A 26,593-nucleotide genomic window follows, 5' to 3' on the forward strand; every position below is an offset into this window, starting at 1 on the left:
TATTGGTGCATTTAGTCCATTTACATTCAGCGTAGTTATGGATAGGTATGAATTTTTTTCTTTAATGAATATAGTGCTATCATTTTGATGTCTTTTTTTATGTGTTGTTGACAGTTTCTTTTTCGCACTTAATTTTATGTGCTGAATAGTTTACCTTTCCTCATATTCCTTGTTGTTGATTTTTTTTTTCTGGTGAGTCTGTATTTTTTTCTTGCATTTTATTTTCACGTGTTGGATAGTTTGACTCTTTTGTGGTTATCTTATTATTCACCCTTACTTTTCTAAATTTAAACCTAACTTTTATTTCGGTGTATTGCCTTGTCTTTGTCTCCATATGGAAGGTCTATGACTACATTTCTTAGTCCCTCTTTATTTTTTTAATGTTGTCTTCTTTTACATAATAACATCACTTTTTCCCTGTTTTGAGCTTTTTTAAAAAATAATTTTTGTTGTGCTTTAAGTAAAAGTTTACAAATCAAGTCAGTCTGTCACATATAAGCTTATATACACCTTACTCCATACTCCCACTTACTCTTGAGCGTTTTTTAAATTTTGATTTTTTTTTTATTTCACTGTCTTGGTTGACTTCTGATTGCTCCGCCCAGTGTCCTAGTCTTAGGCTGATACCTAGTATTATTGATTTTCTAACCAACGAACTCCCTTTAGTATTTCTTGTAGTTTTCATTTGGTTTTTATGAATTCCCTAAACTTCTGTTTATCTGGAAATGTCCTAGTTTGACCTTCATATTTGAGACACAGTTTTGCTGGATATATGATTCTTGGCTGGCAATTTTTTGCCTTCAGTTTTTTATATAAGCATCCTATTGCCTTGTTGCCTGCAGGGTTCCTGCCATGTACTCCGAGCTTATTCTTATAGACTCTTCTTTGTAGGTGACTTTTCGTTTATCTCTAGATGCTCTTAAAATTCTCTCTTTATCTTTAGTTTTGGAAAGTTTGACTATAATATGTTTTGGTGCCTTTCTTTTAACATCTACCTTATGTGGAATTCGATGAGCATCTTAGAGAGATATCTTTTCATCTTTCACGATATCAGGGAAGTTTTCTGCCAACAATCTTCAATGATTCTCTGTGTATTTTCTGTTATCCCTCCCTGTTCTGGTACTGCAGTCATTCATAGGTTATTTATCTTGTTAGAGTCCCACATGATTCTTAAGGTTTCTTCATTTTTTTCAAATTCTTTTATATGATTTTTCTTGTAATATATTGGTGCCAAGTGCTTTATTTTCAACTTCAGAGATTCTGCTTTCCACTTGCTCAGTTCTGCTCCTCTGACTTTCTATTCAGTTGCTCCTTCTGTAATTTTATTGTTACTCTTCTGAGTTTCTAATTGCTGTCTGTCCATGGATTTTTCCAGCTTATTAAATTTTTCATTATGTTCTTGTATAACCTTTTGCATTTCTTCAACTACTTTATCTGTGTGTTCCTTGGCTTGTTCTGCGTATCTCCTCATTTCCTTCCTGATGTCTTGAAGGGTTCTGTATATTAATCTTTTATATTCTGCCTTTGGCAATTCCAGGAAGGCACTTTCATCTAGAAGATCCCTTGATTCTTTGTTTTGAGAGCTTGTTGAGGTGATCATGGTCTGTTGCTTTATGTGACCTGATATCTACTGTTGTCTCTGAGCCATCTATAAGTTATTGTATTAGTTTATTTTATGTTTGCTCACTGTGTTGTAGCTTTTTGCTTTGATTTGTTCTGATATTCCCAAATGGGTTGCCTGGGTGAGCTAGCTTGATTATTTTCACCTTTGGAGCTCTGATGTCCTGTCCCTGGATGGCTACAGCTGTTATCAGGTATATCAGTCTAGGGGTCCATTCAATTTTCTTGCATGAATTCAGCTCAGGTGTCCAGGTAGCCGATTATCAATACGTGGTACAGGCTTTGTCCTACAGTCTTAGAGGGGCAGGGGTGATTGGTGTAGGTACTGGTACCTGATTGCAGCAGGGCATCATACTCTGAACAAGGCCGGGGTCCTGAGAATCGTCCCCCACGTGTCTCTGAGGAAAGCATGTCCCTGTTCCCTAGATCCTATAGGTGGGGTGGGGGGGGCTCTGCAGACAGACCATGGGCATCCAATGTTTTTGGTTGTAAGGACTGGGAGGTACCAGTTCTCCTTGGATCCTTGTCACGGGTGGCTGGGTGACCTGAGTGGAGCCTCCAGTCCTCTAGCCCCTGATGTGGGTAGGTGAGGACCCTGTGTAATAAGCAAAGCAATGTCAAACATCAAATTCTCACCTCTCAACCACACGGCTGAAATAGTTGTAGTCTGCCAAGGAGGGCCTATTCTCCTGAAATAGGCCCACACAAGTCCATGCAGAGGGGAAAGGTACTTAAAGTTCATGGACCGTTTATGCCTAGACAGGAGCCGCTCCTGTCCTGAGCTCTTCTGCTTAATGGAGCTGGCAAATTATCTTCTCCCCTAATTGCAAATTTATTCCTTCTCCAAGGCTGGGAGAATGGCTCTAGGTGCTGAATAGGGCCTATCTCAGGGCCAGGGAAATCAGCTGCTGAAGCCAGCTTGGGATCGGGGCAGGGGGTGGTGTGGTAAAATATACGCAGGTACTTACCTTTTGCCAAGAGCGCCATTCTTCTCTGGTTCCAGAGGTATGAGTAGGCTGTGTGGCTGGCTGCTTCTCCCTGAGGAAACTGCTGCCGAACACTAGTACCAGCCTGCCACAGCCACTCCCAGGAATGGTGCCTGAGTGCTCCCAGTGATTCAGGTCCAGTAATGCCTCTCTGCTTCTGAAATGTCTCTTCCTCCCCCTGACTCTCAGTTCATTTTCTAACCTGCCTTTGATGTTCAGGGCTCCTGGCTTGTCATAAATATACTCATTTCACTTGTTTTTTCAGGTCTTTGTTGTAAGAGGGCTCACTGGAAGCATTTGTTTATTCCACCATTTTGGTCACTCCCTCTTCTGCATCCATATTTTAGGTATCTGTTAGAGCAGCACCTCACTCCTGGTAACAAATTCTGTCTTGGTTATCTAGGGCTGCTATGACAGGAATACCACAAGTGGATGGCTTTAAGACAGAGAATTATTCTTTCAGTCTAGGAAGCTAGAAGACTGAATTCAGGGTGCAAGCTCCAGACGATGGATTTCTCTCTCTGTTAGCCCTGGAGGAAGGTCCTTGTCATCAATCTTCCCTTGGTCTAGGAGCCTCTTAGTGCAGGAACCTCAGTTCCAAAGGACGCACTCTTCTCCTGGTGTTGCTTCTTGATTGTATTAGGTCCCTGTGTCTGTCTGCTCACTTCTGTCTGGTATGTCAAAATAGATTGGCTTAAGATACAATCTAATTTTGTATATTGAGTCCTGCCTCATTAACATAACTGCTACTAATCCCATCTCGTTAACATCATAGAGATAGGATTTACAACACACAGAAAAATCACGTCAGATGACAAAATTGTGGACAGTCGCACAATACTTGGTATCATAAAATTGGTATCATAGCCTAGCCAAATTGATACACATATTTTGGGGGGACACAATTCAATCCATGACAGGACAGTTGTAAAATTAGTAAGAATACTTTCCTTTGGGAAAGGCCAGATTCAAAACCAGTTATCTTCAAGGACTTACACATCCTTTGGTCATGACCTTTCATGTGAAGGATCATGGAGCAGGGACAAGACAATGGGAATTTTACATAAATATTTTTGGGGACACTTTGGAAGGCTTCAAATCAAGTAGCGAGGCTGTGCTCTGTATGTTCTGAGTATAATGGAGGTAAAATCTACCAACCCTCACCAGAGGGATACCCTCATCATCAGGGTATCTCTTGGGAGATACCCATTGCTAATAGTACCTGTGTTCAAATAGTAAGTGGATTTTATTCAACTAACTCCCTCCAACAGTTATACATTTGTTTTAGTTGTGATTTGCGGATATTCACATTTAGTAGAAGATTTTCCCTGTCACCAAGCTATGGCAACGTTTGTGGCTAAGAAGTTGCTGGAAAATATCGTTCCCACTTGGGGCTCCAGCCATCCTTTGCAGTGATTTAGGTACCCCACTTTACTGGACAAGTGATTGCTTCTATTTGTAAAATATTTCCTGTTTTTTGTCAGCTCCATTGTTCTTGCCACACGCAGTCCTCTGGATTTGTAGAACGGAACAATGGTATCATAAAGACCGAATTGGCAAAACTTTCATCTTCAGTGTGGCTGACCTGACCCTCATAAATTGACCCCTTATGAGATAATTGCAGGGTAGCCAATGAATTTACCTTATTTATCAGGAACTGCTGATTCAGATTTGATCGAAGCCAATTTATTAAAATATTGCCAGGCCTTAATTCATTATGCCAAGGAGTATGCTCCTCAAGCAAGCATTTGATGGCGGAGGTACAATGCCTCCTCTTGCACCTAGCAACTATGTTTATTGGAAGACACACCAATTAAAGGATTCACTTGAGCCTTGTTGGAAGGGTCCATACCTATTCCCCCTAATTCATCCTTGTGTGGCTAAATTACGAGGAGTTAAGGAGTGGGTCCATTTATCTCAACTGAAAAAGACTACAGCACCTGTTTGTACTAGAAGTCACAGAAGAACTCAAAGTGAAATTCACTTGTGTTCAAACATGAAGTAGATGACTACAAGAGTGGATGACTTACCCCAGGTCATGGAGCTGGAACATGCAGGTGGCTAAGCTTTAGACTCTGATATACTGCGATCTTTCTAGCTTTAGCTTTTCTGTATGTTATATACTTAAGAATTATTTTTTGGTAAACATTTATGCAACTTTTGGAGATTTTTGGAGTTAGTTTGGTAATTTTAACCAAAACCATTGCTGTTGAGTTCTTTCTGACTCATAGCAACCCCATAGGACAGAGTAGAACTGCCCCATAGGGTTTCCAAGGAGCACTTGGTCCATTTGAACTGCAGACCTTTTGGTTAGCAGCTGAACCTTAACTATTACACCATCAGGGTTTCCTTGGTAATTACAGGCACAGTTATTTTTTCTGAATGTTTGTGGTAGTATTCCTTTTCCATATGTGTGTTCTAATCATGACTCCCATTACTGCTTTAATACCTTTATTGTTTCCTTTTTCTATTGCTTGGTAAGAAAATGCTTTTATCAAATTAGTTATTTCAGTAGCCAGTGCTAACAATTTGAGTGCTGGATGTATCACTCTTCCCCTCAGTCTACACAAGATCATACCGATCCTTTTGCTGTGCCAGTATTAGATTATAAATCCACACCTGATTTTACTGTTGATTTTGAGAAACTCTTTAAATGGGCTATTCATGTCACATTATGGCTACTTCCAGAATTACCCACTTATCCATCAACTCCCTGTTTCAATCTTACCAATGCATGGTTAGAATGTTTTATTCTACCCACACCATGCAATCTTTTTCTTGATGGTGTTCAATATTATTCTACAGTAGTAGCAGATAGTCATTTTAAAAATAATAAAAAACTCTCAGTTTGTGTGTGACTCAAGGATCCCTGGAATTTGGAGAATTATCCATTCGTGATGATTCATTAACTGCAAAGTGACTCAGAAGGGCCAATCAGTCCATCCCATTTCCTTATATTCAAACCTGGGCAGGCATGTTGTGTGCCCCATCTAGATGTGTCTTTTTGTGTGGAGGATCAGCTTATTCAAGGAAAAACTCTGGTAAGTCACTCTATATTTGGGCATTGTCATGTTTACATGGTTGGAATATATGCTAGGCCCATGTACCTTAAAGATGCTAGGAGTTACCATGAGTATTCATTCATACAATGACACCTTGCTATGGAACAGTAACTTGAAGTTAATATCCATAAAGAAGATAGAACTTGTCCTCTCAGATAATCCCATCATTTATTACCCAGGATGGGGAGATCCTTCTTATGTGCTGTTGTGCCCTGGCTTGGTACTATGCAATAGAACATCCCATTAGCAATTTATCTGCCACTATGGCTAAAATTGTTGATGATGTGGCCAATGGAATGGCCGCCCAACGAAAACTTTAGGATCCTTGGCCAAAGTAGTATTGGACTATGGAATAGTTTTAGATATCCTCTTAGCCCAGCAAGGAGAGTTTTGCTCCATTGCTAACGCCTGTTGTTGCTCTTGGATTAACTGGAGATGTTGAACAGGATATTGCTAAGATTCATCCAGTGGCTGTTTGGTTACAGTCTATACCCCCTATAACTTCACCATTCTTTTTTTATATCTTCAATTGGCTACTTAATAGTGCAGGTTCTTGGTCACGGTCTCTGTTGCAAACTGGGTTAATTATTTTAACAATAATCTTTATTATTGGAATTATAAAATGTGTTATGCGATGTGCATCTACAACAGGAACTGATAACCCTGCTTCATCTCATGCTCAGAGAATTATGTATATCAACACTGCATTCAAGATCATGCTCAAAGAGTTACGCATATCAACACTGCATTCAGGAACCCAAAATCAGAGAAGCCTTATGACTTATGTTAGCCATTTGAAAGTAAGTCAGGTTGTTCCTCCAATGTGGCCATACCCTATCCACTCCCTATACCGAAATCACTGAAGACAGCTGCTCAGCCATAGCATGATGGAAGTACTGGAGCTGCCCAGCAACCAAGATACCGATGGTCCCTGATTATGGTGGATAAGGGGCTTAACATGAAAAACTAGAAAGGCATAAATTATGAAGGTTGAGCCACCACCTGGGATTAGCATATTGACAAACTCATGCAGAAGACATTATGCCCAAAACTGTGAACAAAGGATGTTCTTCAGAACCCTTGATCAAAAGAACAGAATGATGTGGGATATAAAATCAAAAGAGGCATCTGATGTAAAGTAAAATGGGTGAACTAATGCTAAAGCTCAGTATAATCTTTCACACAGATTCAAACCCTGTTGCTTAGGAACCAACCTTGTCATTAAGGAAACTCTATTCTTTGTGGTCAGGCTAAGAATGTGGATATTACATGTCCTGGTGTCTGTAACCAAACCTTATTGAAAGTTTTTGTGTTAAATCAGTCCAGAAAATCTTATGTTCTGAGCAAGGTAATGTTTAGCAATCTGTTCCCGACAGTATCTGTTATGCCATCATCATGTCATCATTTCGTGATGGTCATAAGACCCTCTCCACAAACACATACCTTGCAATTTTGTCCTTTAGCCAATTAATGTATGAATTTTTTTTAGCTATATGTAACCACTAATGTTAAAAATCATGTTCTGCTTTCTCCCACCTTTGATTGCTTTCAGTCACTGTAAACCAATCAGAATATTGTGTTTTGTAGTTCCTCCCATGGCATATAACTATGTGTAATTTGCACTCTCTCCCTTGGATCCATGGGCTTCGGACTCTGAGGTTTTCACGGTCTCCATTTGAATGACATATTGGCTTCAATAAATGTCTTTGATTTTACTCTCACAGAATTGGAGAATCTGTCTACAACAAGCATAATTTGGTGAAACTACTTGGAGAATCAGCAAATGCACCATCAAAAACTAATAGACAAAGAGACAAAAGGTTTAAATAAAATCAATAAGCTTAATATCAGCATTTACATAAAATCAGTAGTAGACAACTATCCACACCACTCCCTCAAGACAGTAAGTCCAGCCATTTTACAGGTGAATTTTACCAAACTTACAAAAGCAAACATCTTTCTTTTATTTAACGAAGTAAATAGGAAGCTAAAAACACAGGACCCAGAGACCAGGTGTGTAGTACAAAGACCTGACGCAACAGGTGCTGTTCAGACACCTTGCCTTTTAACCCCAAACAGTTGCTGTCAGGCTGATTCTGACTCATGGAGACCCCACATGTGTCAGAGTAGAACTATACTCCATAGGGTTTTAGATGTTTGATTTTTTTTTAGAATTAGACCCAAAAGCCTTTCTTCTGTGGCACCTCTGGGTAGACTTGAATCTCCAGCCTTTCAGTTAGCAGCCAAGCACGTTAACCGTTTGTATCAACCTTCTGACATATTCAACTTTTTGATAAGTGCAGTCATTTAAGCAACAGGACCATTCAGAGCCACTTCATTTATTCAAAAAGTCTTCCACATGACTGCTTCAAGGGTATCTTGGCTGGTGATGGCTCTTCTGTGGTTGAAATCCGTGCAAAATGCATATAATATACTTCTGTAAGAAAATATACAATAATTGTATGTGTAGTATGATATAAACTCTGGGAGGAAAAAAAGCAGACAAACATCTATGAAGAATAAGAAAGACTGGAAGAAAATATACCACAATGTTAAGTGAAGTTAAGTTTGAATGACAGAAGTGTGAGTCATTTCTTCTCTTTTGGATTTTTCTTTAGTGAGAAATAATTTAGTAGTTTCCAAATATATTGATGCTTCTTATTAAACTTAAAAACTTTTAATGGTTCTATTACTTCATTGAAACAAACAGAAAACACCTAGCAAAATAGCAAAAGAAAACCTAACCGTATCAATGAGAACATTAAAATTGAATGGACTAAACACGCAGTCCAAAGGCAGAGATTATGTGACTGGATAAAACAGCAAGATCCAACAATGGGTCTTGCTGCTTACAAGAGGAACACCTTATATTCAAAGACACAAGTAGGTTGAAAATAAAGAATAGAAAAAGATATAGTATGTAAACAGTAACCATAAGAGAGCTGGAATGGCTATATTAATATCACATTAAATAGACTTTAAAACAAATATTACTATGGACCTTTTTGATAGTCAATACATCTAGAATATATAACAATTATAAATGTCCTTCAACAACAGACCCCCAAAATGCATGAAGCAGATACCGGAAGGATTAAAAGAGGAAATAGACAATTTATCAATGATAGTCAGGACTTTCAATACCCCACTCTCAGTCATTGATGGAATAACTACAGAAGACTTTAACACTACTCATCAACTTGACATAACTGATATTTATAAAATGCCCAAGGACTGCAGAACACATGCTCTTTTCAAGTATACATGGAACATTTTCCAGGGTAGGCCTTATACAGGAGCCAAAAACAAGTCTCAATAAAATTAAAAAGACTGAAATTATACAAAGTGTGTTCTCTGATTCTCTGACCACAATGGAATTAAATTAGAAATCCACAACAGAAAGAAATATGAGAAAACACCAAATACTTGAAAATTAACGCACTTCAAAATAATCCAAGCATCAAAGAAGAAAACAGAAGAGACATTAAAAATAATTTGGACTTAATGAAAACAAAAACACAACATATCAAAACATATGGGATGTATCTCAAGCGTTGCTTGTAAAGAAATGTATAACTTTAAATGCCTGTGATAGAAAGAAGAGAAGTCTCAAATAAAAAACCTAAGCTTTCACCTTCGGAAACTACAAAACAATCAGCAAGCTAAACACAAAGCAAGCAAGAAAAAAAAAAAAAAATGAAATAATACTGTGGCTGAAAGAAAAACCCGGAGAAAATCAAATAAACCAAGAGTTGGCTTTTTGAAAAGATCAACAAAATTGACAAACCTTTAACCTTTGGCTAAACTGACCAAGAAAACGAAAGAGAAGACACCGATTACCAAAATCAGGAACGAAAGAGGGGGCACCACTACCAACCCTACAGAAATGAGAAGGATTATAAGGGGTCTGCCCGCCCTCCGCCTCGGTCCGCTCGGGCTCTTCTCACGGTGGTGGCTCTGCGGCTGGGGAGACCTGCCACAGGCCGCTCTGTCTCAGCCGCCAACTCCTCCAGCGCAGGTGCAGGTGAAGCGGTGGCTGTCACCCCCAGGGTAGAACCCCTTCATGCACGAGCTGCGCTTCAGCACTCTGCAGAAGGCCCAGATCGCCATCATGACGCTGACCCTCTTCCCCATCCGACTCCTGTTTGCCGCCTTCATGATGCTGTTCGCCTGGTCCTTCGCTTTTGTACCTTCACTGGGATTTGCTGAGAGAGAACCAGAAGAGCCGCTGGCTTGTGGCAGAAGGTCGTGGACTTCCCGCTCAAGGCAGTCATGCAGACCACGTGATATGCAGGCGGCTTCCACCCGGTGGCCCAGAAGGGGTGACAGGCCCTACCGACTGAGGCGGCCATCCTGACCCTTGGCACCACACCCCTCGTACTTCGACGCCGTTCCCGTGACCATGACCATGTCGTCCATCGTGATGAAGGCAGAGAGCAGGGGTATCCCCATATGGGGAACTCTGATCAAGTACATCCAGCCAGTGTGTTCGGATCAGACCAGGACTTGTACAGGAAAACAGTGGAAGAGATAAAGAGAGGGGCTTAGTCCAATGGGAAGTTATGACAATGATTTTTCCAGAAGGTACTTGTACCAATGGGACCTGTCAAACTACCTTCAAGACTGGTGTGTTTATCCTTGGTGTTCCTGTCCAGCCTGTGGTTTTAGGATACTCAAATAAACTGGACACGATCATGTGGACGTGGCAAGGACCTGGAGTGTTGGAAATGCTGTGGTTCGCCCTGTGTCAGTTTCACAGTTAGGTGGAAATTGAGTTTCTCCCAGTTTACCACCCTTCCAAGGCGAAGAGGAGCCCGGTGCTATACGCCAGCAGCATGAGGCGCGTCATGGCAGAGACCCTGGGCGTCTCCATCATGGATTTCACGTTTGAGGATCGTTAGGTGGCCCCAGCGGAAGGACAGTCCGTCTTCCCTCCGACACTTGCCTTCTAGAATTCGCCAGGCTTGTGAGAGGCCTGGGGCTAAAGCTAGAAAAACTTGAAAAAGATCAGAAAGCGCAAAGGTGAAGAAGGGCGAGAAGACTGACTTGTGAGGTTCACGGAGTACTTGGAGGTACTTCTTTCCGACACGCTGGACTGCATGTTCTCACTGTTTGACGAGAGCGGAGGTGGCAAGATGGACCTGTGGGAATATGTGATCGCCTTGTCCGTGGTCTGCAGAGCGTCTGAGACTCTGGACACCATCCAGCTGCCATTCGAGATGTATACATGGCAGAAGGACGGCTGCATAAATGAAGAAGACCTGTCCTGCATTCTGAAGACGGCCTTGGGCGTGGCAGAGCTGCTTCTGATAGACCTCTTCAGCGGTGTGGATGAAGATGAGAAGAATCTCTTTTGCTGACAGGTTTGCACACATGTACCCAGACTTTGCAGAAGAATATCTGTATCCTGACCAGGCACGGTTTGAAACCTGCGCTTAGACTCTTGTCAGCGCCAACCCCGAACAGCCTCTGTAGAGACGTCAGCCTGGAAAGCACTGACCCCGGGAGGAAGCATCTCCATAGGAAACTGGACTAGGACAGAAGGTTCTGGAGTGAGGAACCTGCCCGGCTCTGTCACCATGCCCTACCAGGGGCTGTAGCTCCCCATTTGCGCCTGAGGATATCTGGTGTTCTCTCTCCCCACAGGGCCTACACATGTTGTCTCCAGATTGAGGTTTTAGAAGACGTAGGGTGTGTAAGGGGCCGTGGTGACAGGATGGTTAAGCACTGGGCTTCTAGCCAAAAGCTCAGTCCTTGGAACCCACTAGCAACTCTGTGGGAGAAAGATGTGAGTCTGCTTGCCTAAAGATTTACAGCCTTGGAAATCCTATGGGGCAGTTCTACCCTGTCCTGCTCTTTTTTGATTGTTGTTTGCTTGATATAATTTTTTCCATCCTTTGAGTTTTAGTTTGTTTGTGTCTCTAAGTCTAAGGTGTGTCTCTTGTAGGTAGCATATAGACAGATCTTGTTTTTTAATCCATTCTGCCACTCTCTGTCTCTTCATTGGTGCATTTAGTCCATTTATATTCAGTGTTATTGTGGATAGGTATGAATTTAGTGCTATCATTTTGATGTCTTTTTTGGTGTGTTGTTGACAGTTTCTTTTTCCCACTTAATTTTATGTGCTGAGTAGATTATCTTTATATATTGTCCTTTCCTCATATTTGTTGTTGTCAATTTTGTTTCTGCTGAGTCTCTATTTTTCCCTTGTATTTTATTTTGATGTGTAGGATAGTTTGTCTCCTTTGTGGTTACCTTGTTTACCCCTATTTTTCTAAATTTAAACCAAACTTTTATTCTTTGTATCACCGTATCTTCCTCTCCATATGGAAGGTATATGATTACATTTCTTAGTCCCTCTTTAGTATTTTAATGTTGTCTTCTTTTACATAATAATATTGCTATTACCCTGTTTTGAGCTTTTTTTTTTTTTTTTAAATAATCTGGCTTTGTTTTCTTGGATTACCCTGTCTGGGTTGACTTCTGATTGTTCTGCCCAGTGTTCTAGTCTTGAGTTGATACCTGATATTACTGATTTTCTAACCAAAGAACTCCCTTCAGTATTTCTTGTGGTTTTGGTTTGGTTTTTTAAAAATCCCTAAACTTGTGTTTATCTGCAAATGTCACAATTTCACCTTCATATTAAAGAGACAGTTTTGCTGGGTATATGATTCTTGGCTGGGAGTTCTTTTCCTTCAATTTTTTAAATATGTCATCCCATTGTCTTCTTGCCTGCATGGTTTTTGCCGAGTAGTCCGAGCTTATTCTTATTGGCTTTCCTTTGTAGGTGGCTTTTCGTTTATCCATCGCTGCTCTTATAATTCGTTATCTTTGGTTTTGGCAACTTTGATTGTAATATGTCTTGATGACTTTCTTTTAAGATCTACCTTATGTGGACTTCGATGAGCATCTTGGATAGATATCTTCTCATCTTTCACGATATCAGGGAAGTTTTCTGCCAACAAATCTTCAACAATTCTCTCTGTATTTTCTGTTATCCCTCCCTGTTCTGGTACTCCAATCACTCGTGGGTTATTTCTCTTGATAGAGTCCCACATGATTCTCAAGGTTTCTTCATTTTTTAAAATTCTTTTATCTGATTTTTCTTCAAATATATTAGGGCCAAGTGATTTATCTTCAAGTTCAAAACTTCCAGCTTCCACTTGCTCAATTCTGCTCCTCTGACTTTCTATTGAGTTGTCTACTTCTGTAATTTTATTGTTAATCTTCTGAATTTCTGATTGCTGTCTGCCTATGGATTTTTCCAGCTTATTAAACTTTTCCTTATGGTCCTGAATAATCTTTCTAGTTTCTTAAGCTGCTTTATCTGTGTGTTCCCTGGCTTGTTCTGGGGGTTGCCTCATTGCCTTCTTGATGTCTTCAAGGGTTCTGTATATTAAACTTTTGTATTCTGGCTCTGGTAATTCCAGGAATGCACTTTCATCTAGAAGATCCCTGGATCTTTGTTTTGAGAGCTTTATGAGGTGATCATGGTCTGTTTCTTTATGTGACTTGATATTGACTGTTTTCTCTGAGCCATCTATAAGTTATCATATTAATTAATGCTTGCTTACTGTGTCATAGCTTCTTGCTTTGTTTTGTTTTGGTATACCCCTATGAGTTGCTTGAGTGAGCTAGCTTGATTATTTTCACCTTTGGAGCTCTGACGTCCTGTCCGCAGATGGCTAGAGCTGTTATCTGGTATATCAGTCTAGGAGTCCATTCAGTTTTCTTGTATGAATTCAGCTCAGGTGTCGAGGTAGCTGATCATCAAGTGTGTGGTACAGGCTCTGTCCTACAGTCTTAGAGGGGCAGGGGATATTGGCATATATACCGGTATCTGATTGCAGCAGGGGGTCACACTCTGAACAAAGCAGAGGACTGAGAACCAACTCCCGAGTGTCTCGGAGGAAAGTGCGTCCCTGGTCCCTAGAGCGTGCAGGTGGGTGGGTTCTGCAGATGGACCATGGGCATCCAATGTTTTTGTTTGTAAGGACTGGGAGGTACCAGTAATCTTTAGACCCCTGTCGTGGGTGGCTTGGTGACCTGAGTGGAGCTACCAGTCCTTAGGTGCCTGATGTGGGTAGGTGAGGACCTTGTTTAATAGGCAAAGCAATGTCGAACATCAAACACTCACCTCTCCACCACACAGCTGAAATGGTTGGATTCTGCCAACAACGGCCTATTGCCCCAAAATAGGCCCACACAGGTCCATGCAGAAGGGAAGGGTGCTGAAAGCCCATGGATGGTTTATGCCTGGACAGGAGCCGCTTCTGTCCTGAGCTCCCCCGGTTAGTGGAGCTAGCAAATTATCTTTTCCCCCAATTGCAAATTTTTTCCTTCCCCAAGGCCAGGAGGATGGCTCTAGGTGCTCAACAGGGCCTATCTCAGGCCCAGGGAATTCAGCAGCTGAAGCCAGCATGGGGCTGGGGAGCACGCGGTAAAATATACACAAGTACTTAACTTCTGCCGAGAGCGCTGTTCTTTTCAGGTTCCAGAGGTGTGAGTAGGCTGTGTGGCTGGCTGTTTCTCCCTGAGGAAACTGCGGCTGAATGTTAGTACCAGTCCACCGCCACCACCGCTCCGGGAATGGTGCCTGAGTGCTCCCCACGATTCAGGTCTGGTAACTCCTCTCCGCTTCTGAACAGTCTCTTCCTCCCCCTGCCCCTCAGATCATTGTCTAAGCTTGCCTTTGAAGTTCAGGGCTCCCAGCTTGTCACAAATATACTCGTTTCACTTATTTTTTGGGGTCTTTGTTGTAAAGAGGGCTCGATGGAAGTGTTTGTCTATTCCACCATCTTGGCTCTGCCTCCCATTGTTACCGTTTTGAGTATTTTTTTATCCTGATTTCCCTGTCTGGGGTGACTTCTTATTGCTCTGCCCAGTGTTCTAGTTTTGGGTCAATACCTGATATTATTGATTTTCTAACTAAAGAACTCCCTTTAGTATTTCTTTTAGTGTTGGTTTGGTTTTTACGAATTCCCTAAACTTCTGTTTATCTGGAAATGTCCTAATTTCACCTTCATATTTGAGATATGGTCCTGCTGGATATATGATTTTTGGCTGGCAATTTTCTTCCTTCAATTTTTTATATAAGTGATCCCATTGCCTTCTTCCCTCCATGGTTTCTGCCGAGTAGTCTGAGCTCATTGTTACTGACTCTCCTTTGTAGGTGACTTTTCCTTCATCCCTAACTGCTCTTAAAATTCTCTCTTTATCTTTGGTTTTGGTTTTGGCTGTTAAAATCATGTCTTTATCTTTCTTTTGAGATCTACATTATGTGGAGTTCGATGAGCATCTTGGATAGATATCTTCTCATCTTTCACGATATCAGGGAAGTTTTCTGCCAACAAATCTTCAACAATTCTCTCTGTATTTTCTGTTATCCCTCCCTGTTCTGGTACTCCAATCACTCGTGGGTTATTTCTCTTGATAGAGTCCCACATGATTCACAGGATTTCTTCATTTTTTAAATTCTTTTATCTGATTTGTCTTCTAATATATTGGTGCCAAGTGCTTTATCTTCTGTCTCACCAATTCTGCCTTCCATTTGCTCAATTCTGCTCCTCTGACTTTCTATTGAGTTGTCTACTTCTGTAATTTTGTTGTTAATCTTTTGAATTTTGGACTGAAATCTCTATGGATCCTTGCAGCTTATTAAATTTTTTGTTATGTTCTTGAATAACTTTTTTAATTTCTTCAACTGCTTTATCTGTGTGTTCCTTGGCTTTTCTGCATATTGCCTGATGTCCTTCCTGATCTCGTTCCTGTTGTCTTGAAGCATTCTGTATATTAATCTTTTGTATTCTTCATCCAGTAATTCCAGGAAGGCACGTTCATCCAGAATATCAGTTGATTCTTTGTTTTGAGAGCTTGTTGAAGCGATCATCATCTGCTTCTTTATGTGATTTGATATTGACTGTTGTCTCTGTGCCCTCTGTAAGTATTGTATTAGTTCATTTTATGTTTGCTGACTATATCCTAGCTTCTCACTTTGTTTTGTTTTGATATATCCATATAGGTTGTGTGAGTGAGATAGCTTGATTATTTCCACCTTTGAAGCTCTAACGTCATGTCACCAGATGGCTAGTGCTGTTACCAGGTATATAAGCCTAGGAGCCCATTCACTTTTCCTGTATGAATTCAGCTCAGGTGTCCAGGTAGTTGGTCATCAAGTGTGTAGTACAGGCTCTGTCCTACAGTCTTAGAGGGGCAGGGGTGATTGGTGTAGGTACCAGTATCTTGTTGCAGCAGGGGGTCATGTTCTGAAAAATGCAGGGGGCTGACATCCACCCCCTGAGTGTCTGTGAGGAAAGAGCATCCCTGTTCCCTTGAGCGCACAGTGGGATGGGTCCTGCAGATGGACCTTGGGCACCCAATCCTTTTGGTTTTAAGGACTGGGAGGTACCAGTTGTCCTTCGACCTCTGTTGCAGTTGGCTGGGTGACCTGAGTGGAGCCACCAGTCCTTAGGTCCCTGATGTGGGTAGGTGAGGACCCTGTTTAATAGAGAAAGCAATGTCAAACATCAAACGCCCATTTCTCCACCGCACAGCTGAAACAGTTGCAGTTTGCCAACAAGGTCCTATTCTCCTGAAATAGGCCACACATGTCCATGGAGGGGGAAAGGTATTCAAAATCCACGGATCATTTATGCCTGGACAGGAGCTGCTTCTGTCCTGAGCTCCACAGGTTAGTGGAGCTGGCAGATTATCTTTTCCTTAGCTGTGAATTTATTCCTTCTCCAAGGCCAGGGGAATGGGTCAAGACACACAACAGGACCTATCTCAGGCCCAGGGAAATCGGCAGCCACTGAAACTGGCTTGCAGGCTGGGGGTGCAGTAAAATATATGCAAGCACTTAGCTTTTGCAAGAGCGCCGCTCTTCTCTGGTTCTGGAGGTGTCAGTAGGCTGTGCAGCTGGCTGTTTCTCCCTGAGGGTACTGCGGCCAGACACTACCATCAGCCCACTGCAGCTTGAGGGTTCCTAGTGATTCAGGTCCAGCAACCCCTGTCCACTTCTGGACCATCTCTCCCTCCCCTGCCACTCAGTCCATTTTCTAACTTTGCCTTTGATGGTCAGGGCTTTTAGCTTGTCATAAATGCAATTGTTTCACTTGATTTTTTGGGGGGTCTTTGTTGTAAGAGGGTTCGCTGGAAGCACCTGACTACGCTGACATCTGGGCCCCCCTCCAAAAATATCTTTGTCAAACGGCTGATCATCATCATACCTTCACCAAGTTTGAAGCCTTATCTAGTAAAACCAGGAAGGCCAGTAACACAATTATTATTTAATACTGTTCAAAATTTTGGCCAATTCAATTGAAAAGGAGAAGAAATCAATAATGTTAGTTAGAGACAGAGAAAAAGTATGTCAATATTGTCAAGAAATAATATAAAATTATTACTATTCACAGGTGCGATAAACTACATAACAAAGCACAAGGCTATATTATTAAAAAAATCTCAAATATGCCATGTACTTCCTTCTTGCCAAGCCATCTTCTCAGTGCTTGACACGTTATTATCTCATTTAATCCTCACAAGAACCCTGTCGTTGTTAGGTGCCATTGAGGCAGTTCTAATTCATAGCGACCCTGTGCACAACAGAACAAAAGCCTGCCAGGTCCTGCACCATCCTCACAATCGTTGCTATGCTTGAGCCCATTGTTTCAGGCATTGTGTCAATCCATCTCTTTGAGGGTCTTCCTCTTTTTTGCTGATCCTCTACTTTACCAAGCATGATGTCCTTCTCCAGGGACTGATTCCTCCTGATAACATGTCCAAGGTATATGAGACCCAGTCTCACCATCCTTGCTTCCAAGGAGCATTCTGGTTGTACTTCATCCAAGACAGATTTGTTCATTCTTTTGGCAGTTCATGGTATATTCAGTATTCTTCACCAACACCACAATTCAAAGGCATCAATTCTTCTTCAGGCTTCATTATTCATTGTCCAGATTTTGTGTGCATATGAGGCAATTGAACACACCATGGCTTGGGTCAGGTGCACCTTAGTCCTCAAACTGACGTCTTGCCTTTTTGACACTTTAAAGAGATCTTTTGCAGCAGTTTTACCCAATGCAATGCATCTTTTGATTTTTTGACTGTTGCTTCCATGGATGTTGATTGTGGATGCAAATAAAACGAAATCCTTGACAACCTCAATCTTTTCTCCATTTACAGTGATGTTCCTTGTTGGTCAAGTTGAGAGGATTTTTGTTTCCTTTATGTTGAGGTGTAATCCATACTGAGGCTAGTGGTCTTTGATCTTCATCAATAAGTGCTTCAAGTCGTCTTCACTTTCAACAAGCAAGGTTGTGCCATCTGCATAATGCAGGTTGTTAATGAGTCTTCCTCCGATCATGATGCCCTGTCCTTCTTCATATAGTCCATCTTCTCGGATTATTTGCTTAGCATACAGATTGAATAGGTATGGTGAAAGGATACAACCCTGATGCACACCTTTCCTAACTTTAAACCATGCAATATCCCCTTGTTCTGTTTGAATGACTGCCTCCTGATCCATGTACAGATTCCTTATGAGCACAATTAAGTGTTCTGGAATACCTATTCTCTGCAATGTTATCCATAATTTGTTTTGTTCCACACAGTTGAATGCCTTAGCACAATCAATAAAACACATGTAAACATCCTTCTGGTATTCTCTGCTTTCAGCCAGGATCCATCTGACATCAGCAATGATATCCCTGGTTCCATGTCCTCTTCTAAATCCGTCTTGAATTTCTGGTGGTTCCCTATTGATATAATGCTGCAGCTGCTTTAGCATTCAAAATGATCTTCAACAAAATTCTTCTTGCATGTGATATTAATGATATTGTTTGACAATTTGTGCATTTGGTTGGATCACCTTTCTTGGGAATGGGCATAAATATGGATCTCTTCCAGTCGGCTGCCAGGTAGCTGTCTTCCAAATTTCCTGGGGTAGACAAGTGAGCACTTACAGCGTTGCATCTGTTTGTTGAAACATCTCAATTGGTACTCCGTCAATTCCTGGGGCCTTGTTTTTTGCCAGTGCCTTCAGTGAGCTTGGACTTCTTCCTTCAGTACCGTTGGTTCCTGATCATAGGTTACCTCCTGAAATGGTTGGACATCGACCAGTTCTTTTTGGTATAGTGACTCTGTGTATTCCTTTCATCATCTTTTGGTGCATCCTGTGACGTTTAATATTTTCCCCATAGAATCCTTCAGTATTACAACTCGAGGCTTGAATTTTTTTGTCAGTTCTTTCAGCTTGAGAAATGCTGAGCATGTTCTTCCCTTTTGGTTTTCTATCTCCATGTCTTTGCACATATTGTCATAATACTTTACTTTGTCCTTGCAAGCCGCCCTTTGAAATCTTCTGTTCAGCTCTTTTACTATATCATTTTTCATCCTTTTGCTGTAGCTACTCGATGTTCAAGAGCAAGTTCAGAGTCTCTTCCGACATCCATTTAGGTCTTTTCTTTCTCTCCTGCCTTGTCAATGACCTCTTGCTTTCTTAATGTATGATGTCCTTGATGTCATTCTACATCTTGTCTGGTCTTTGGTTATTAGTGTTCATTGAACCAAATCTATTCTCGAGATGGTCTCTAAATTCAGATGGAATAGACCGAAGGTTGTACTTTGGCTCTTGTGGACTTGTTCTAATTTTCCTCAATTTCAACTTGAACTTCCATGTGAATAATTGATGGTCTGATCTGCAGTCAGTCCTGGCCTTGTTCTGACTAATGATATTGAGCTTTTCCATCATCTCTTTGCACAGACATAGTCAGTTTATTCCTGTGTATTCCATCTGGCAAGGTCCATGTGTATAGTCAACATTTATGTTGGTGAAAAAAGGCATTTGCAATGAAGAAGTCATTGGTCTTGCAATATTCAATCATGGGACCTCTGGCATGATTTTATTACCAAGGCCATATTTTCCAACTACTGATCCTTCTTCTGTTTCCGGCTTTCACATTCCAACCACCAGTAGTTATCAGTGCATCCTGTTTGCATGTTCGATCAATTTCAGACTGAAGAAGTTGGTGAAAAATCTTAAATTTCTTCATCTTTGGCGTTAGTGGTTGGTTCGGATTTTAATAATAGTCGTATTATCTGGTCTCCCTTTTAGGCCTGTGGATATTATCCTATCACTGACAGTGTTGTACTTCAGGATAGATCTTGAAATGTTCTTTTTGACATCGAATGCAATGTCATCCCTCTTCAAGTTGTCTTTCCCAGGGTAGTAGACCATATGAATGTTCAATTCAAAATGACCAATACCAGTCCATTTCACCTCACTAATGCCTAGGATATTGATCTTTATGCGTTCCATTTCATTTTTGACTGTTTCAAATTTTCCTAGATTCATGCTTTGTACATTCCACGTTCTGATTATTAATGGATGTTTGCAGCTGTTTCCTCTCATTTTGAGGTGCGCCGCATCAGCATACGAAGGTCCCAGAAGCTTGACTCCATCTATGTCAACTCTACTTTGAGGAGGCAGTTCTTCCCCAGTCATATTTTGAGTGTCTTCCAACGTGAAGGGCTCATCTTCCGGCACTGTAGCAGATAACGTTCTGCTGCTATTCATAAGGTTTTCACTGACTAATTCTTTTCAGAAGTAGACTGCCAGGTCCTTCTTCCTAGTCTGTCTTAGTCTGGAAAGTCAGTTGAAACCTGTCCCCCGTGGGCGACCCTGCTGGTATTTGAATACCAGTGGCATATTTCCAGCATCCCAGCAACACACAAGCCCACACAGTAGGACAAACTGACAGACACGTGAGGGCACAGGAACCCCAGGAGGTACATTTGTCATTGCTTCTATTTTGCAGATGTGGAAACTAAGTTCCAGAAGTGTTGAGTAGGAGGTGAGTGGTGAGTGGTAGAGCCAGGATTCCAATCTGAGTGACCTGATTCTGGAGCCTGCACACGTAACTTCCCTGCTACACACTGTTTAAAAACCAAAGGCTATCTTTCAATAAGAAGTCCCCTTACGTAATACATGAGAAGCAACAGCTTTTTGTATATCGTATCATAGCCAGTTTGAAAATATAATGGGAAAAAACAAAAAACATTCTACTTACCATAATAATAATAAAAAAAAAACCACTGCTGTTGAGTTGATTCCGACTCATAGCGACTCTATAGGACAAAGAAGAACTGCCCCATAGAGTTTCAATGGAGCACCTGGTGGATTTGAATAGCCAACCCTTTGGTTAGCAGCCGTAGCACTTAGCCACTTCACCTCCAGGCTTTCCCTACTTACGATGGCAACTAGAATTATGTATTACCAAGTAGCCAATTTAAAAAGACCAGCATAAGGAAAATTTCAAACTTTACTGAGAGACAGAGAAGACTTAAATAAATGGAGAGACATTCTGTATTTGTAGTTTAGAAATCAATATTGAAAAGATGTCAATTATTCTCAAACCAGTCTAGAAATATAGTATAAGTTCCAAATTATTAACGTTTTTGTCAGAATTTGCCAAATCGTTCTTTTAAGAAAAACATTTAATTTCAAAAGCTCATTATATTAAAAAAATCAGAAATGTGTCATAAAATATTTCCTTCAGAAGTAATCACTCTTTATAGTTTGGATTATACTCTCACACACCTGCACAGAGACACACACACACATCTTTTTTTTTTACATAAGTGGATCATTTTTCTATTCTGTGCTTCAATTTTTTTTCACTTATCAACATGTTTTGGATATCTTTCCAAGCTATTAATATACAACTTTCCTCTTAACCAGGGTAAATATTTGAAGGAGGGTTGCACCATCATCCATTTATCCATCTGCCTGTTAAAGAATATTTGGGCTGTTTCCAGTGCCTTAGCTAAAATAAACATTGTTATACGTATATTTTTACACACTTAAGCTAGCATTTCTGTAGGATCGGTTCCAAAGAGTGTTCTTGCTGGTCATAGGGTATATACAGTTAACATCTGGATAGATGCCATCAAGTTAGTCTCCAAAAACCTTGCTCCTATTTACAATTCCTCAAGAAAGACCATTTTTTCATACTGTCTTCAACATTGGGTGCTATCAATCTTTTTAAAATTTTGCCCATCTCGTAAGCAAATATTGTTTCCCGTTGGTGTTTAGTTGTACATTTTCTTGATCACTAGCAAAATGGAGCTTCTTTTCACAGTTTTCATGGCCATTTGTGTTTCTTCTTTCATGATTCGACTATTTATATCCTTTGATCATTTTAAAATTGTGTTTCTTTTTTTTACTATTAATTTATAGGAACTCCATAATATATCTTACCCTTTGTCTGTTAACCATATTACAGCTATTTTCCCCTCATCTATTTTTCTTTCTCTCTTTTTTTGGTTGTTGTGGTTATGACAAAGCTTTTAACTTTATGAAACAGAATCTGTCAAATTTTCCTCTTATGGCCTCTGATTTGTATCACACTGAGAAATTCCTCCTCAACCCACAATCTTAAATGCATCATCCTATATTTTCTTCTCGTGCATTTAATTCACTTGTGTGAGGTTATTATGGGGTGAGATTGAGAGCTAACTTACATTTTCTTCCAAATCTATAAGTGATTGTTTTAAGATTGCTTATTGAATAATCCATCCTTTTCCTACTGATTTGAAATGTTCCCCTCCCCACAAACCAAGTTCCCATGTATAACTTGGGTCGAGTTCTAGACTTCCTATTCTATTCAATTAGTGTGTATATTCCTATACCAGTCCCATATTGCAATGTCTGAATATCTTTACATATTTTCAAAGGCAGTTGACTAAGTGATTCCAAAGCTATTTGGGTGAGTAAACAAATGAGAATAGCAAAAAGACATAAGACAAACAAAGGTAGTGGGTGATGAATTGTGCAATAAAATGTCCCTAATGAGGAGGCTGTGATACTAGCGAAGGGATAAAAAGACAGATCAATGAACAGAATAACAAGTCTGTATCTTCACCTATTTATATAAACATAGCATATTATAGGAAACCCTGGTGGCATGACGGTTAGGAGCTATAGCTGCTAACCAAAAGGTCGGCAGTTTGAATCCACTAAGCACTCCTTGGAAACTCTATGGCACAATTCTACCCCGTCCTATGGGGTCGCTTTGAGTCAGAATCGACTCAACCGCAAAGTGCTTGTTTTTTTTGTTTCTTTGTTTGTTTGCTTTAGGGTATTATAAAAGTAAGTCTTAAATAGGGAAAGTGTGAATTATTAAAATAAAAGGATAGTCTTAGGATAATTAATTGATATTTTAGGAAAAAATAAATCTGTACTTCACGTATTGTTAATAATAAATTGTGGATTAAAGACAAATTAAAAAAATAAACAATAAGAATAATAGAAGAAAACATAGATGAATATTTTTATAATTTGAGAGAAAGCAGAAAAACCATAACAGAAAATATTCATATATTTAACTCCATAAATGGAAATTTCTTCATGGCAAATGATGACAACAACAAGACAAAATAAAAATGCAAATGCCAAACTGGAGGGGGAGGGGTTGCTGTATATAATAGACAAAACTGTAATATTCTAGAAGTGTAAAGAGCTCTTTCAAGTCAGTAAAGAGATAAACAAGCTAATATAAAAGAGCATGAACAAGCACTTTTCAAAAAAAGAAATACAAATCACCAACAAAGATATGAAATGACCTTCAGCCTCCCTCATAATTAAAGAATGCATATCTAACAATATTTTTCACTTGCTAAGTTTGGCAAAGGTTTTAAAAACAATGATAAGAATAATATTACGGTGTATTGCTGTAGATGTGAAAAAGAGGGACTTTTATATATTGTTGATGAGAAGGTAAACAGTGAACCATTTTTGGTGCGCAAGTTGCCAACTAACTGACTAAATAAATGAATAAACCTAAAGTCGGATCCAGTAATTCTGCATGCAGAAACTGAAACTCTACTGTAATGCTAGCACAGCACACAAGGATGTAAGTCCCAGCTCTTTAATTGCAGTCTCACTTGTTATCTATAGAGATAATCACACAATAGGCTGACTCCAGGGCATTTATATCATCCAGCCCTAAAAACCACAAAGTGTGCAACACCAATACAGTCCATTTAGATTAGCTTGGTCCAAGCTCAGTCGGGTCCTTTCCCTATACCTTCAATTGTTCAAAAATCTTTAATGTCTCATATCATTTATTATACAGTCATACATATATGTACCCTTAGACACATATGGAAACCCTGGTGGCCTAGGGGTTAAGAGCTACGGCTGCTAACCAAAAGTTTGGCAGTTCGAATTCACCAGGCGCTCTTTGGAAACTGTATGGGGCAGTTCTATTCTGTACTATAGAGTTGCTATGAGTCAGAATCGACTTGACAGCAGCGCATTTGGTTTGGTTTTTCTTTAGTCACATACACACACTCATGCCTACGAATACATGAAAAAAATCCAAAAGGATATATATCAAAAAATTTTGTGACAAGACTACTTTCTTCTATCATTGCTGCTCTGGCTCAGCCAGGTAAGAGAAAAAAACAAGAATCAGGAAGAAGCTATTGTGTATGGTGCCCGTCAGCGTTAAGTGAATGGAAAAGAGCTTTAACTCAAGGTCCTCCCCAAGGCCTTGTTCCTTTAGCATGGTAAGATCAAAGTGCTGCTGGAGTTGGCTTATACTGGCTCTCAAGTGTATATTATTAACTTTTCAGGAATTTCGTGAGTCTGTTGATAAACACCAGTTGCCAGTTGCCAGCCAGGTTGACTCCAACTCATGGTGACCCCGTGTGTGTCAGAGTAGAACTGTGCTCCACAGGGTTTTCAGTCGCTGACATTTTGGAAGTAGATTGCCAGGCCTTTCTTGAGAGGCACCTCTGGGTAGACTGGTACTTCTAACCTTTTGGTTAGGAGTTGAGTTTGTTAACAGTTTGCACTACCCAGGGACTCCTTGGTAAACAAACATTATTGAAAAATCACATATGTAAACTTATAATTTAATAAATTATTTTAAAAGCAAAGGTTAATCAGCCCTCAAAATGCATCACTTCCAGTTATGATTTACTGCATTTTACTATTATGTCTGCTCTTGAGATTACTTCCATCTATTGCATCTTGGTGATGGATATGGGCTGTATTGCTGTGCTGCTGTGCATCTCTCCCCAACTCTGTGATCATGACATCACGTTGGTAGCTTGAAATTCACCGTGTTGGGAGTATTTACACCATGAGAATTAGCAGGCACCGCAAATCAATACCTTTTTTTCTTTACACGGAGCTGGTTGTTAAACATTTAACAGCACACCACTGGGTCAGTCACTCTAATAGGAACAATATGTACATTTTCTGTATTCTCTGTGGTGAACTGTGTATTATCAACGGGGGCTTTTTATTTTACATGTATTTTAACAAAAGGGTAGAAATGCCAATTAGAGTAGAATAAATGGGTGAGAAAGAAAACGTGTTCCACAATCACAGTACATGAGGTTCAAAGGGTTTCTCTGGGGCCAAGGGTGGCTGCATATGTTGAAGGACACAGGATGCGGAATTCGTGGGTTTGACAAGTTTGAAAATCGTGGCGGCTCCAGAAACTGATGCGCAATTGCATTTCACTGGCTATATGCTAGGCATTGCTTTGCTTGTCCTGTACTTCAACTTAAGGTCTGAAAAATCTCCAACTGTGAAAGGAACATATTCTAAACTGTCTGACACTCTACTAGTACGTTCTCACGCCTGGAGAAGCTCATGTCAACTCATCATGTGGTTCTCCATCTGTACAATAAATGACCAACCTGGGGGCAAAAGGAGCTTCCCTGTGGCAATGTACTTAAAAGAGTTACCAAGTTTAATGTGTCATTTTTCTTTTATAAATAAATAATGTTCCAAACTTGCTAACCTTTTCCATGATGAAAACGATGTCAGTAATGCACCTAAAGGATATTTGAAAAAATATATTTGCCTTTCAGGGCAAAGGTTATGTTCTAATAAAATGAAAGAGAGAGAGAGAGTGTAACAGCTTTTCGAAATAAACTCATCCAGTCTCGAGGCAAGATGAGAAGGCAGAAAGGGAGAGGAGCTGGTTGATGGACAAGGGAAATCTGGGATGGAAACGGTGAGTGTGCAGTCATTATAGACAGAGGAACTAGGGCCACATAACAACATGTTTATAAATTTTTGTATGAGCAACTAGAGCTGTAAACTTTCACTTACAACACAATAAAAAAAATTAAATTCGTACTTTGGAGAGAGTATACTGACAATGGGTAGTGTAAGTGTCTCTAGTGTTAGGTGATTTTGAGGCAGAATATTATGCAAGTGGTCCACCTATTAACATCATTTCTATGCTTTCAAAGCTTGGAAACAGGGTATTCGTTCCTCCTAAAAAGCTAAAATAAGGTAATTTGTTAACAATATGAAAATGTAGAACCTTCCAATTATTTTGCAGCAATAACTGATTGACGTTAGGAAAAATGGAAATTGTTAGCTGAATTTCAACAAGGAGCTTTGCATACCTGGTGGATAAGGCTGAAAAATGAGTATCACAACTTGTTAGGCAAAGTCCATAAAGCGCTTTTTCCATTTGGTATCTGTGCATGTTGCTCAAGTTCTTTTTCAAGTACTGGAATAATCTGAATTTAGAACTAAACCAATATTGTCAAAAAATTGAGCATATTTACCTTTGCTAAAACACACACACAGATATACATATAAAACGAAAACAAAACTAAACCGTTGCCGACAAGTCAATTCTGACTCACAGCAACCTTGTAGGACAGAGTAGAACTGCCCCATAGGGTTTTCAAAGAGCGCCTGGTGGATTCACACTGCTGACCTTTTGGCTAGCAGCCAAACTCTTAATTACTACGCCACCAAGGTTTCCATATATACATATATATATATATATATACATATACATGAACAACAACAAACAAAAACCAAACCGGTTGCCGTCAAGTTGATTCCAACTCATAGCGACCCTAGAGGACAGAGTAGAACTGCCCCAT

At 40.2% G+C, this 26,593-nt stretch overlaps 1 pseudogene; it reads left to right on the forward strand.

Moving 5' to 3' along the window:
• The first annotated feature begins 9,262 nt into the window (after positions 1-9,262).
• On the forward strand, positions 9,263-14,405 carry LOC100653917 (lysophosphatidylcholine acyltransferase 1-like; annotated as a pseudogene).
• Positions 14,406-26,593: the final 12,188 nt, after the last annotated feature.

This window comes from Loxodonta africana, chromosome 27, assembly GCF_030014295.1.
Source record: "Loxodonta africana isolate mLoxAfr1 chromosome 27, mLoxAfr1.hap2, whole genome shotgun sequence".
Lineage (NCBI taxonomy): Eukaryota > Metazoa > Chordata > Mammalia > Proboscidea > Elephantidae > Loxodonta > Loxodonta africana.